The sequence below is a fragment of the Nilaparvata lugens genome, chromosome 1 (genome assembly GCF_014356525.2).
Source record: "Nilaparvata lugens isolate BPH chromosome 1, ASM1435652v1, whole genome shotgun sequence".
NCBI classification, from domain to species: Eukaryota; Metazoa; Arthropoda; class Insecta; order Hemiptera; family Delphacidae; genus Nilaparvata; species Nilaparvata lugens.
In genome coordinates, this window is record NC_052504.1 from 61,329,433 (window position 1) to 61,346,060 (window position 16,628).

Below are 16,628 nucleotides of genomic sequence, written 5' to 3' on the forward strand. Positions count from 1 at the left end.
CCTTTATATTATTCAATATATCTTACACTCCCAATCATTATTATTTCATTCGCCTTATCCGTTATATCGGACAGTTATAATTATTGTCAGCCTTCATGCAATGCAATTCTGCTGATAGTTGAGTTGCTTCTGTCGTTAACAATATCGGGGCACCGAGCTTCGCCTCGGAGTACAAAAGCATAGAAGCATAGTTGTTATTTGATATTTATGTATTTATAAACAGTAAACAATTCTTTAAAATGATTGGGGAAGGACTTACAGGCACAGCCCAAAATTGTTTTTCCCCGAATTTCGATTTATACACTATAAATAGTCCAAAATGTAGGTTATGTTCCATATACTTGAATTCAGGTCCAATTTTCAATTCAAACATTTGAAAAAAGAAAAGTTCGATTTTAGATTGTTCACAAACCAAATTGAATAACAAAATAACACTCACTAATAACTTAAAACTGTAAAATAATGATCAACTTTGAAAATTTTGATATACTCGAATTTAGAATGATATACTTGCATCTTCCATTATCGACAGACGACAAAATTAGCAGCTGCTTTTCCAAGGATGAATAGTTATTATCCTTTTCATGTCCCCCAGCGAATTCTCCCAGGAATGAGACCTAGTGCAATAGAATTTTCATAACATAAACCTACTATGTTTCAAATTTCGTGAAATTAGAGCCGTTTTCGAGATCCGTTGGACATGAATAAGTATTCATAAGTTTATACTCATATGGGTATCATAATCAACTGATACCCATATACCATAGCCACCTCTAATACAAGGCCCCGGCCTACGATATTGCAATGTCGCAGCGTAGGCCTAGAATCTAATACATGATTGGTGAAAAAGATCAGCTGGTATTTTAAAAAATCTTTCTCACCAATCATATTAGATTCTAGGCCTACACTGCGACGTTGCAATATTGTAGGCTGGGGCCTTGTATTAGAGGCGGCTATGCTTATACCCATATACCCGAATAAATAAATAAATATACATATTTATATATACAGAAATTTCTCGCTTAATATAATAGGATTTACTTCAACTCGAACTTTTCTTATTTAATTTGATGTCAAAATGTTAAAACTCCAGGACTCCGCTACTTATCATAAGTAGTTGGAAGATAAGTTTGAAGATTCTTGGTTTGATTAGCTATCAGTATTACATCTGATAGTTAGTCAATTTATCCGAATCCACTCAGATAGATTAGTTAATATAACAGGAAAAGTGTGAAGCCAGAATCAGTCCAGTGAAAGTTTAATTGTGGGAGAGAGAGTCATGAATACATTTTCAATCTGACTCATTTCCAAATAATTAGCTTCAAAGTAATGCGTAATTCCAAAAAAATCAACACTATCACTCGTATAGTGTGTATACACTCGTATAACAGCTATGCAATAATTAAAATGTACTCTTAAGAAAATATAGATAGAATCTATCATAACCAACTGAATAATTCAGAATCTGTTCTTGTCAAATTTAGTTTGATAAAATATCAATTTTCTTAAATTTAGTTTATCGATTTAAATTCAGCGAATTACGCCAGGCCCTCACAAACACAGCAGGCTTAAGCCTACATGTGAGTCTCTTACAACGTAAGGGTATAAATAAATGTTCTGTGATTGTACTGTATTATTTGTAAATTGTGAGAATGAATTGATTTGATTTGATTTGATCTATCATAATTGATGGCCAAATAATGTATTCAATATTTGAATATGAGGAAGATTTCGAGAAATTGGAACTAACAGTAATAATTCCTTGCATGCAGTTAGTTCAACATTTCAAAAAAAATATTATCATCATTTTTGATAAACATTACTTTCTAAAACATGTTTTGAATAATGCAAACTATTAAAAATACTGAAGATAATCTTATGTAAGATAAAAAATCGCATAAATCTGAGTTCATCTATACCAAATATAACACATATAACAGAAAACTCTTTAAAGTTTTATAATATAAATTATTAAAACAGGAAACTCACGACATAGATAGATTAAAAATACTTGGAAACTTTTATTATAATCGGAAATTTTCGAGGAACTGTGAACTGTGTCCACTTTTTCGATCGAGCAAAGAGTGGTGCAGTTCGAAATTCAATTGGATCTAAAATTTTCGATTATAATGTATGTTTCTAAGTGTTTTTAATCTATCTATGTCGTGTGTTCCCTGTTTTAATTCATAAAATGAAACATTTTAACATTTGTAGAAGTACATTCGCCGTTTCACGGTTAGAGTTCTTTTGAACGCCTAATTTTTGTAAGAGTATACTTCAATCCGTACCATCGATATCACATTCAAATAATATTTCGCTCGAGAAAACAAGTGTAGTTTGCAACGGTATGACAACAGCCTTGACTAGTGTCTGTCAAGACAGTTTATAGTGGAGAGCTTTTAGTGTTTCCGTGAGAGTCTCTGCTCCAGCAGCTATGTGTTGCGGAAGTAACAATTCCAAGAGATGGCCGTGAGAGATTTTATTTTTAAAGTGCTGGCGTTTTTGATTGGTGTTCACCATTTCAAGGGAAGCTTCCTGGTTCCTGCCTTCCATTTTGCCGGTCGGTCATGTGGCGCTGGACCGGATAACGGAAGTCACCTATTCATTGCAATCCACATATCATTTCGATAAATCAAACAAACGGGAATCAGCCAATCTAATCAGCACAATAGATACTGAGTTATCACAGTACAACAAAATTCAATAGAATACGAGGTTAAGATCCATCATAGCAGCGACAGTCACCAAGAATACAGTGCTACAATAATCTTGAAGTAGATCTGTCGTTTGTTATTCAGAAATGGATCCATTCAGATTCACAATCATAAGTTGGTAACACTATCTTATAAAGAAATTATTGTTAATAACTGTTATTGTTAAGTTCATTTAATAGAATAAGTTTATCAAATATTTGATGGATTATACTTGCAAAAGGTTGATTATCATTCAACTTGATCTTGAAGATCAATCATGGTGATACAGTGAGCCCTGAAATCAATTTGCCTTAATATTTATCCCCAATTATGCTAACTGTCTATCTATGATGTTCTATCAACTGAGATTCCTCCAAACATGAGTAGGGATTCCTATATAATTGTAAAACTACGATCTTACTTACGTTGATTTATTATTTTATTGTGGGGTTACCCAAATGGGTAGGGGGGGTGGACGCAGAATGTGCTCTTGAAATGTTTTGATGATTAATGAGCAATAGAAAATAATTAATCAATTTTAAAATCTCTAATACGGATTTTAATATATAATTCTGCAGTACCGAATTCAAATCTATTGTGTAATCTGACTCTTTGTCTAAGAAAATTTGTTCTTTGTAATACGGAATGTGAATAGCCTGAGGACTGTGGCTCATATAACAGTTGAGCGTTATCCTTATAACAAAAAACCATTTCTACAGAAATGGAATACACATGAACAATTGAAGAGCTTCAGAAAGTTTTAATACAGTTATATGAAATCCAACCTCATGTAATGAATGACTTCCATTGATGAACTTTGTACAATTGGCTTATTTTTCACGTTATTGATGAAATCAATCATTTTATTTTTCTTTATAAGACACACTATCATATATCACAATATTATTGATTTTCCAATAAAGCCATTTTTGAAGGATATTTTTTGGAATTTGTCTGATTCTATCATTGTTAAACGTTGAAAAGCTGTAAAACAATATGAATTTATTTTTATCTCATCACTATTAAAAAAATAAGCCTTCATAAAACCAATCAAATTTGCCTGAGAAGTTGGGTCTGGAACTATAAGGTTGTCACAATCTATCACTGTTTAAGTAAAATCTCTAAGTTGTGTCACATTATTGACAAGAGCTGAGTCATGTTCATCTGAGGAAGGGTTCATGGGCTAATAGGGGGTTCGTTGTTTCTCATACCAGCCGAGTGGAAATTCAATTAAGTTCTACGTCCATAAAGTTTGTGGACTTTCTCACAACGTAAATACTGAGTAATAATAACCGAATCTTACATAAGTCTTTTGACCTCAAAATTGCTCAAACATTATGTTTCATCGTCAGATGCAACTCAGTATGAGTTTAAAAACGTGTATAATTGTTTGCATGGAAAATATATTTTGACCTTGAGCTTCCTAAAATTACTGCTGACAATCTAAAAGAAAAAGTGAGAGAATGGAACAAAACTCGTAAATTTGGTTATTATCATTCCACCTGGATCACCATTCTGTTATTAATATTATTCATTGTTCAGTTTAATTAAAAAAGCAAAGGAGCAGTAATAGAAAGTTGTGGTTGGAATTTGTACTGAGTCATGAGTTCTATTGATGAAAAGGAGTATGGATTTCCCACCATGAATTTTGAATCAATTTTATATCCTAGAGAGTAGCTTATGGGTCTTCTGAGAGTAAAAATTATTCATAATCTCTATTGAAGGTGAATGAAATATGAACTCCTACCGAAAATGAATACTCCTCAACCATATTGACCCACTGGAATAGCCCATGATAGGAATGTGGACTACTTTCAATTCTGAAGTTTTTTGGAGTGACACTGCAATTTTGCCTGGCAAATGTATTTCCGGCTTCGTCATGACTGAACCCTTGAGACTGTCAACTGAATTCGGGCTGAATATAGATGACTGGATAGCAGTGCTATAAACGCAAGGTAGGCTTTTTGCCGATTGGCTGAGAAGAAGTAGCTCAGAAGATATTTCTTGAGAGTCACCTACTTGCAAGATTTCTGAAGGACTCTACCCTTTACTTATCATTTTTACTATTTCTCAAACTCCCTTTCGCCCATTTCAGTGAGCTACCCACTTTTGTTTCATCATTTCTTTATCTTCAGATACACTATAGAGCTCTCGTCTATATACGTTATACGGCCTCAACACACTATGTGTGAAAACGCTACGACTTTCAATTAGTTTTCAAGATAGAATTTTTCTAATGATTTATGAACTATCAATACAAACACAGTTGAATAAAATATTATAAACGTTATGATGTGATAGAAAACTCTCTCATTGAATCAATCAATCAATCAATCAATTGAGGGCTTTTAAAAAATGTCTTAAAGACAGTCGTATATTGAGACTGAACGCGACGTGACATGACGTGACCCATTATATGATAATAGCTCATCTAGCAGACTCACGTTGCGTCATTTCACGTCGTGTCACGTCTCAATTTGCGTCAAGACTTCATAACAGTTATTTTTTTAAGATATTAGAGAATTCAAATCACACTTAATTCGATGATTAATATTATAAATATAATTATGATGTTCTCTATTTTTTTAACCAAAAATAGAGCGAAATACATGAATTAATAATACTCTTGCTAGAATAGAATCAATTTTTTATCCAAGTAAACAAACTACAAGCTTGACGGATATAAGATATATAAGATTGATGAATTATGAGCTTACATGAGTGTGAATGATAAATACGTATCCCATGTTGATGGCTTGTTAAGGACCCAGAAGATAATAATATTTGAAAGTACACTCCTTATTTTTTGGTTTAATTGAAAAAAAAAAACATTGATGAATTTTTACGGATGTTATATTATTTCCTTTCATCAATAAATACAAAGCTGGAGATCGATTTGGAAGCCGATGATGACAATATTACTTCTACCAATTTTATATAGGCCAATGCATGAATGATTGAACTCATGCAATTCTATCAAATATTGTGTATTTTGAAACCTCTTCACCCACACTGCGAGACTGGTTATTACTACCATCAGACTACAACCAGTATGAACTAAGTATTAGAAAAAGTATGAGTTTGCATGTTTAATGATTGAATGTTTAACAAGTTCAATGCATCTATTAGTATAACTTGAATACTAAGGATGATAAAGTATTCATATCGTCATATTAATCTCGCAATTCGAGAAAATAGAATGATGCTTCTCTTTAGAGATAGAAGTACAATATATTTCATCGCACAGACTTAGCGGGCAACACAAGAAGGAAATTGGAAATTTCATGCTCGAATAACAATAATATTATACTCTACTTGAGCTGCTCCACTGTTAGGGGGTAGAACTCACAGTTATTGCAGATAATATTGAAGCATTGACGAGTGGCGTATATCGCAAGTGAGACACGCACTTTTGAATGTAAAAAATATTCCATATTCTGAGGAAGTTCTAAAAATTCGCTCATAACTCATTTCGTATTCCAATTTTCATTTTCAATTGGTTTGGGTGCGTAACCCATGAATCGGTGATTGATATTGCGGCCGCATTCTTCTCGGCTATACAATTTCTTATTTCCAAGTTTCAAATCATAGGGTGGAATTGAGTGCAAACCACTTGACAGAGCATAAGAGACCTGGCAGACTTGGCGTACTCTTCAGCTGAGCTTTCCAATTCTAAGGAAGGTTAGGATGTACATTGTGAAGGAGGCACTTGCCAGAGAATGAGTGTGTAGGTGTGGATGCAGGTTCCTGTCAGTATTGAGCGGATTCAAATTCTGCCTCTGCTACTTATTATTAGCTTTCAACTCTTAAGCGGTAATCCAATGGTGATTGAAATCAAAAGTACAAAGCGATTGATTTGCTATTCAAGCAATACTTGATATCCAATTTGAATTCTACACATGAACATGAGATCTAGAAGCAGGCTTGAATGGCAGATCCAAATTCTCAGTGGTAGGCTATATGTACTGGTAGGAATATAATGAAGTTGAAATAATATAATATTCGTATGGCTTTTATTGGTGGGGAGTCCTGACGGAAGTTCCACCTCGCCTGAATAGATCATTTGAGCCGTCCATGGGCCTTAAGACTGTCATAAGTTTATCATCACGGTACTCAATATACTGGAAAAAGAGCATTCTGGTGCTCTTTCCACAATTCAAAAGTTGGTAAATAGTATGCTAAACTTGGAAAATTGCATACATAACTTTGGGGTGTACCAAACTCCAGAACCGACAGTTCCGTCTATGTTACCTATTTTACATAGGTGTGGAATATACCAATATTGTTTTAAAGAAGAGTTAACTCAAAAAAAGAATGTTTGGGATGTGGTACACCCCAGTGTTATATTTTAAGCTTAATGTGTGACTTTCATGTGCAAGGAGAATCAGAATGAAATACGTGATAATTCTCAAGGACGATTAAATGACGAATTTCTGTATAAAGTACGGGTATATAGGTGCTGCTAACTGAAAGCGTTCATGAACAAATTGAAGAGAAGCTTTGAAAAGTTTATAATGATTGTATATGGGAACTGGAGAGGCGTTTTACTCCAGCCATGATGATGGACTAACAAATTAAACTTCTATTACGATCATAAGGTGAGTAATTTGAAGCGCACTTAAAGTGTAACATATTAGTAATGTATTGCTAAATTATGCGTATCTTACTGAGTTTACCTGGCTTATCACATCTCTCAAGTCTATGAGTTCCTTCCAGTTCATCAAGATATACCAAATTGTTATTGGATAAGTTTTCAATTTAATCACTCTCATGATTGTATCAAGTACTCCTATAAACTTGGAGAGCCTCTAACTATTATCAACAAGTTCTGACGAGAACAGGATACATAATATTTTGTAGTGCTCAATCATAAGCAGAAACCTTCACTTTACAGCATCGATATGATAATTAATAACTATTTTATTCATTTAAGGAATATATGAATAGGATAATTATATTAAGGAATTAATTATTTTCAATTCACATTAATTTCCTTCAATTGGCAGGAACTTGAAACGGAATAATAGAGACACCATAGAGCACAAGTCCCTCATATTTTATTGAGCAATATAATATTCTTCACAGAGAAAATATTTATCAATGAAGGTTGAATGAGGAAAAGAAACTATTTAATAACATTATATAATACATAAATTTTATAATATTAATAAATTAAATAACAAAAATATGATAAGATTGATATATTTTGCTTATGCACAGTCTGTGCTCCAATATGTAATCTTGATTTGGGGTGGAGCTTTCAACTGCCATTTCAATAAAATGTTTGTTGTCCAAAAACATATTCTTAGAGCTGCCTTGGGTAAGCCTTGGCTGCATCCCAGTGCCGAGCTTTTCCAAGAAATGTGCGTTCTCACTCTAAAACAGCTTTATGTTAAGAGCTTAATTCTATTCATAAATAGGAATTCAGAATCATTTATCACCCACCCAAACCCATACAATATTCGAAGCGCAAGAGTAGAATGTCCCCGAACTGACCTATCCATTTGCAGAAAACAATCTGTGTATAATAATTGTGAAATAATTTTCAACAGTATTCCACAAAATTTCATCACATTCAAGCTGGTTGGGCATGTTAAAAAACGCATAGAAAATTGGATTCGTACCGATTTAAATTCTGTCATGTCTCTTATCAACACTGAACTCTACACCTTGGCTTTTCCTATTTCCATTAGCTACATTTTCATGTTTTTATATTAAGTCTTCTTCTCCAGCTTATCTTCATAATTTGTCTTCTTTCTTACTACAGCATTATTATAATGGATATTTAAGTTTTTACATTGTTATACTGAATCTTTGATATTTCATATCAATTCACTCGGCCTCTGCTCTCAGGTTTTCTTAACCTTGCAGGGACCCTCCTTATCTTACTTATACTACCTACTGTATATCTAACTATTATGTTATGTATTTTATACTTCAAGTTTCTAACTTTGTAACCATCATTAAGGATAAATAAATTTGATTGATTGATTTTTGAACTCTACGTTTACAAAACGTAATGTTTTTGAAATACCGGTGCCTCATTAGAACTACAAGAAATCAATTGTTATAGAAAAGATTCTCAGTTTGACGTGAGAATTAGGAGCAACCATCACTCGAATTGGTAATTCTACGAGGGTGTTACCTCAAACTTTCAAAAAAGGATCCCTTGGAATTTCTAGGTAACAAAAAATGTCAGGATTGTGCAACGGATAAAATCGCTTCATCAGTTCGTTTGAACATTGTTAAAGCGACAGAGAGTGAAGATTTCTGCTTCACTGGAAACAAATCCTGAGATTCTTATCATTGAATGGAATACAGGAATCAATAGAATTCTAAAGGAAAAATGACTCAGATGCTCCTACAACAAATTCCCCTTCAACTTCCATACCTTTGATGTGAAAGCTTCGTTTCATTCTTCACTCTTCTTTTAGAGTCCGGGTTTGATTTGTGAGGGAGAACATGCACATCCATGCACATTGGATGGGACTCTGAAATCTGTTATAGTACGATCATCTTAGTGATCGGCTTCTGAATCTGGACACATGGTAAGAGAGTAAGTAACTTGGCGATTTTTGAATCTGGTTCCAAATACTCAAGATTCAGGAGGTTGAATATGTCTTGTAGCCTGTCTACCCAAGACATACTCAAGCTACAACGGTCTTGAATATTAGTAGATTACTAGATTACCAGATTACTAGATTACTAGATTGCTAGATTACTAGATTACTGTATTATTAGATCACTAGATTACTAGATTACTAGATTACTAGATACTAGATTACTAGATTACTAGATTACTAGATTACTAGATAACTAGATTACTAGATTACTAGATTACTGGATTACTAGATTACTAGATTACCAGATTACTAGATTACTAGATTGCTAGATTACTAGATTACTGTATTATTAGATCACTAGATTACTAGATTACTAGATTACTAGATAACTAGATTTGATTGATTGATTTTTGAACTCTACGTTTACAAAACGTAATGTTTTTGAAATACCGGTGCCTCATTAGAACTACAAGAAATCAATTGTTATAGAAAAGATTCTCAGTTTGACGTGAGAATTAGGAGCAACCATCACTCGAATTGGTAATTCTACGAGGGTGTTACCTCAAACTTTCAAAAAAGGATCCCTTGGAATTTCTAGGTAACAAAAAATGTCAGGATTGTGCAACGGATAAAATCGCTTCATCAGTTCGTTTGAACATTGTTAAAGCGACAGAGAGTGAAGATTTCTGCTTCACTGGAAACAAATCCTGAGATTCTTATCATTGAATGGAATACAGGAATCAATAGAATTCGAAAGGAAAAATGACTCAGATGCTCCTACAACAAATTCCCCTTCAACTTCCATACCTTTGATGTGAAAGCTTCGTTTTATTCTTCACTCTTCTTTTAGAGTCCGGGTTTGATTTGTGAGGAAGAACATGCACATCCATGCACATTGGATGGGACTCTGATAGTAAGATCATCTTAGTGATCGGCTTCTGAATCTGGACAGATGGTGAGAGAGTAAGTAACTTGGCGATTTTTGAATCTGGTTCCAAATACTCAAGATTCAGGAGGTTGAATATGTCTTGTAGCCTGTCTACCCAAGACATACTCAAGCTACAACGGTCTTGAATATTAGTAGATTACTAGATTACCAGATTACTAGATTACTATATTGTTAGATTACTAGATTACTGTATTATTAGATCACTAGATTACTAGATTACTAGATTACCAGATTACTAGATTACTAGATTACTAGATTACTGGATTACTAGAATATTAGATTACTAGATTACTGGATTACTCTTGCACTAGTGGAAATGTGAAGAGAACTTTAAGTTCCATTGTCTAGTAATTCAGTTATCAAAGCAGTGTGAAGCAGTGTGACTTGACTGTAAGTATTCCACATTTCCAATTTTTTATTATGAGGCTCGATATCGTTATCCAATGTACAGTATTAGCAACAACGTTGTCTATTACCTTAGTTCTAATCCCAGTGGAGGTCTAAAAATATGAACCCTGAAAATCAAATCCATGAGAATTCAATCTTCGGAAAAAGATCAAGATTTTCAGCTAAATTATACAATTGCATAATTATATTGTGAAAAATAGAAGTGGATTTCACAAGAGTTCCAACAAAAATTAATGTTGGATTTGCAAAAGAAACAGTTGCAGACTGGGAGGAGATTGGATACCAAAACCTGTAATATTGAGAGATAGCCAACGCTTGTTGGCAACCAAATTCAAATAGAGCTTCTATGGACGATATTCGTTGAGCTATCTCGACTTGTTTATCGATGTTTACTTCTCAGGAGTGTTTACAATTCACTAAAGTAAGCGAGAGGCTGGGTCAAGTTCCTACTATGAAAGCTCACTAGGCATTGTTTGCTTTTCCTAGTGGATCCAAAGATTAATCGGTTCTGGTTCTCTCTTGAATCTCTTGACCTCGAAATCTCAGCTTCTGTGCATGATAAAAGATGTTGATAGCAGATTTCATCGATTAGATTTATGAGGTTCGATTAGCGCATCAGTGTTGAATTCTGTTTTCGACGGTTTCCCATGATGATAATTTATATCAAAAGTTCAGAAACTTTTTTCGACAATGATGTCACATCCATATTGAACTGATGATCTACACCTTTTCCAATTGTATTTGAGAAAGTATCAAGTTAATTTGAGAAAGTATCAATTGTATTTGAGAATAGTCACTTGTGTATGAGAGAATGTCAGATGTAGATGAGAATAGTCAATTGTATTTGGGAAGTCTTCATATGTAATTGAGAGTAGTAAATTGTATTTGAAAAATTGTCATATGTAAATGAGAAGATATCAGTTGAAAATGAGAAAATTTTCCAATTGACATGTCGTGACTCTTCTGTAGCCTACAGTACAGGTTTGATTCGCGCAGAAAAGGATACTGTACTACACACACAGTATTAACTACACATACATGGGGCAAATTAATATTTTCAATGGTGAAAGTATTTCCCCTGTACTGTTTACGAATGATTGGAAACGCGACTTTTTTCTCCAAACATCTACAGTGAAATATTGCACTTGATGAAGAATTCTCTATGTTTACGGTGCAATTGAACTTTATCATCAATCGATAATTGAATCTCTTGTTCAAACAATTCGGCAATTATTCAATGGATTTTGGGACTTGAAAATATTTTTTTTCAAAAATTGAACGTTTTATTAGAATATTGAATATATTCTCATATTATTTTATATGAGTACAGTTATAAAAAATATAAGTAGCCTACTGGAATTACTGGCTTTTTAAAATCATTTCCCGATTACAAATTACAACTTCTCGATTTCAAATCCTATGTTCTCAAATTGAATTGATACTTTCTCAAATAAAATCCACTATTTTCAATTACAAGTGATGACTTCTCAAATACTATTGGTTATTCTCATTTACATTTGACGTTTTCTCAAATACAAATGACTATTCTCAATTACACTTGATACTTTCTAAAATACAGTTGAAAAATGTGTAGTAATGAGGTGAGAAAGATAAACAATATTATAATAGGTTCTTTATATCATCCAGGAACGTTGTATAATCCAATAGGATACTAATAATCCTTTATCCATTGAAAAGGATAAAGGATTATCCTTTTAAAAGGACGTATTATCCTTTTAATGTCCTTCAGCGAGTTATCCCAGGGTTGATAACCTAGTGCAATCGAATTTTCATATCATAAACCTACTTTGTTCCAAATTTCGTGAGAATCATTAGAGCCGTTTCCGAGATCCGGTCACATACAGATATAAATATATAAACATAAAACATCTAAACATCTAGACATTGTCAAGTTATTTTTGCCGTAACATGTGCCCTGCTTGGCTGCAGTCGGTAGAGCAAAGATTTTTGAATATATTTGATTTTTTTTGTGACTCCTGAAAGAAAAATACCACCAGTTTCTTACCAGTTCCTCTAGGAGCTCAAACAATTCTCTGCTTTCGATGGCTGCAAACGTCGGCCGCTTTAACAGTTCACAGTTCTTGTGACTGATTTGGTTGACTCCACAGAGTCACTCCTGCATCTATAGCAGGAGAGGTATCGCCACCAATGCCACTCGGCACCATTCGACAAAGTGGTCAGCAATGTAAAATGATACCGAGCGGAATCAAAGGCAACACTCTATCAGAAAACCTTATATATTCTATCAATTTGTATTGCTGCTGCAACTTAATACTATGACCTTTGAGTTTTTTCAAATCGGATGCTATAGTCCTCGATAATTTAAATAAATCTCAGGAACGTATTATTTCCAAAGATTTAATTATCAATGCAGTATAAATAAAGGGTACACCATTCAATAAACATAAAAAATATAATTACATTAAATATATAACGAGCAATAATGAAAAAAAGAGCAACAAATATAAAAATAATATGAGTATAATTAATATGTATTGAAAAATATCACAGACAGCTCACTAAGGATTTACTTTGCTTATTAGCATCAATTATTAATACCATGTGCTTCTTTAATCAGCATATATACTTTCAAACTATACAGCTCAGTGTCCACTTGCTGTTGCTTGTCGAATAAAACTTATAAATCTTATTTCCAAATAAAAAAAAATATATATATATATATATATATATATATATAATATATATATATATCTCAGGGCTTGGGTTCGGCCTCTGGTGGAAATCAGATAAATTAATTTATCTTATGAACATGAGCTTCGCAAAAATCTAATAAATTACTGATAAAAAAATATATGAGTGAGCATATAATTATAATAAATCAAATATTAATAAATATTCCATCTGTGCATATTCAATAGTTAATCTCATAAATGCTTCTTAAGAATATTCCCTTCACATTTTAAGACTTGGGCAAGTGTTGATAATATTTTTAATATTTGAATAACCCTTCGACGAGCTAGCTTTATTCAATCATGATTATTTAGAAGCACTGAGGGCCTTTTTCCACAATTATGATGGTGATCCGGATTCGTTTTGATGTCCTAGGCCTTTCTGGTGGGCTGCTGTCGTCTTCTCCAATGAGGTTATTTAAATTTAATGACTCATGTCATACTATGACTTAACTGAGTCTTATGAAATTTGATTTTTAATTATTCAAAACTTTTAATTTTTAAAACTTTGAAAAGGGATCTAGTCTTGTGCTCTCTAAATTGGTGGATGTCCCTGATGATCTCTGGCAAGCAAGTGGGCTTGGATCTACCCTTATTCTTTTACAACCACACTTCCGACTTTTCAATTTACATAAAATATAAATATCCACTCTCATTGGTGGATTCAACTACTCCGCAATGACATAATCAAAGTTGTCGAATAGTCAACATGAAACTGTTATATTACCATCCAATGAGTGAATATTTTAGTCTTTAATTCTTATTTTATATATGTTACATAAATCTGTGTTCTAAATAGATTACAATTTCTTACTGTTTATATAAACAATACGTGTATTTTTGAATTAATTCGCTTTTACTGCCGGTCAATTACTGCATTGTGATTGGTGTATCCTAAAACTACAAATGTATCCATGTGCTGAATAAAGTTACATCCCACTTCCTTCATCTTTTTATTTGTTTTTAACATTTTGTTCATGCTCGTTTGATATAATAAATATTTTTGTGTTTTCTAAAACGCTTTTTCTTTTACATTGAATTGGCATGCTTGCTTACTAACCGTCTGATGATACTTTAAGCGAATGCTATTTATTTGCAACTAATTTGCCACAAGGTGTCACAAGGCTAATTCTCAAATTATATGGCTCGACCGATTACTTAGGTCGCCGACTAGTAAATACCAAAGAACCTAACCTCAAAATATTATATATTTTATATTATTAAATAAATAGCAATAATACTTTTATTTTCATTCGGCTGTTCAAAACCATAGCCTTGAGAGCCGTTATTATCTAATCTAGTGTTTGTTGACATCGTATATGGTGATAACGATACAGCAGCTTGCTCGAGACCTATTAATTTCCTTTCATGTCATGATTTTGAGAAATATCAAAAATTATATTCTTACAACAATATATAAACAGAAATTGTTCGTTTGATATGGTATAGGATATGAGAGGAATATTATATCCTGTTATGTACCGTATGTATCTCAAATTATATTAAGCGACCAATTTCTGTTTTATATACATGGTTCTATGGTTATTTATTTATGTCCAACGGATCTCGAAAACGGCTATAACGATTTTCACGGAATTTGGAACATAGTAGGTTTATGATATAAAAATTCGCTTGTACTAGGTCTCATTCCTGGGAAAACTCACCGAAGGACATGAAAAGGATGATAATTATTCATCCTTGGAAAAGCAGATGATAATTTCGTCATCTGTCGATAACAGAAGATGTGAGTTCTTTTGTAGGAGAAAGACAGAATTATGTTCAGCTGTTGAATCAATCAGCTTATCTCACGAGAAATATTATCTAGAAATTTTGATCGACTTGATCAAAATAATCTGATTTGTTGACATGACATGGTATATCATTCTAAATTAGAGTATATCATAATTTTCAAAGGTTTAATAATTATTATCCAGTTTAAAGTGATTAGTGAATGTCATTTTGTTGTTCAATTTGGTTTGTAAGCAATCTAAATTAGATCTTTTCTGTTTTCAAATTTTTGGACTGAAAATTGAACCTGAATTCAAGTGTATGGAACATAACCTACTTTTTGGACTATTAGGCCAGTCAAGGAAAGATTATAGAGGGAAAAGTAGGGGAGACAATTGTTGACCCCAGAGTTCTGTTGAGGGTAGTAAGGAGGTAAACATATCAAAAGTCCCCACCCTTACCCACTGTGCTAACGGGGTGGTGGTGGTTCAAAGGTACCATTTTTTGGTTTCTCGCATAAAACTGGAAAAGTATGTATCCTAAGGACTTGACTGTCATATAACAAATTAAAGCTTACATAATTTCCTACAATATTCATTCTACAACTCTTCCTATATCTCCTCTAGTTTCCGAGATATCCGCTCTTGAAGGTGTGACATTTTTGAAAAAAATACATTTGCCACCAATTTTTTTATATTTTTGCTCTTATAACTTTTTGAAAATCGATGGAAAAAATTCATGTTGATTTTGAGCTTATAAAGCATTGAATTTTCTTCTATTTGATGTATAATTTCACACTTTTACGAAATTCCCTACACCTTTTGCAGCAGCTTTAGTGTTGAGTGTGAAATCTTCATTTTCGCAACAATAGACCAATTGACAAGGAATTTTGTGAGAATGTTTCAAACATAATTCTTGACTTCGCAGCTTTGTTGAGACTAGTTAGGAGGAGAACATATCAAAAGTCCCCATTCCTAACTGATGTGCTAAGGGGATGAGGGTGGTTTAAAAGTTGAGTTTTTCAGCGTTTTGCTTCGTTGCTCATATCTTGAGAACAATACGTACGACCGACATAACTAACAATTCAAAAATAAAGCTTGATAAATTCTCTACACTTTCTGTTCAGTGGAATTTTGTGATATTTCCAACAGTTACCGAGATATTCGCTCTTGAATGTGTGTAATTGTTAAAATAACAGGTTTTTATCCAATGTTTTGCTCTTTCAGGGCTTATAACTCTCGAACAAATGCATCATAATAATTTATGTTCATGGTAGGTTTGAAGAGCATTGATGTCTCTTTCAAATGGTGTATTATTTCACTATTCCAAGTTTTCTTTCATTGATATAGCACCTTCAATGTAGGGGGTGAAATTTTCATTGCTGCAACAATTGATAGTTTGACAATGACATTTGAAGGGGATGTATGTGACACAATTTTTCACTTCACAGCTTGACTTGGACTAGTTATTACGTGAACATAGCGAAAGTGCGCACCTATATCCCACTCTGTTGAAGGTGTGGAACTGCTGAGTTGACACTTGTTGCAGCAATGAAAAATTCACCCCCTACATCGAA

The 16,628-nt window shown here is 33.2% G+C and overlaps 1 protein-coding gene across 10 annotated transcripts in view; it reads right to left on the bottom strand.

Annotated features, from left to right (window-relative positions):
• The window catches only part of LOC111047531 (neuropeptide CCHamide-1 receptor), a 190,420-nt gene that overhangs the window by 68,940 nt on the left and 104,852 nt on the right, over positions 1-16,628 (bottom strand). The window lies entirely within an intron of this gene.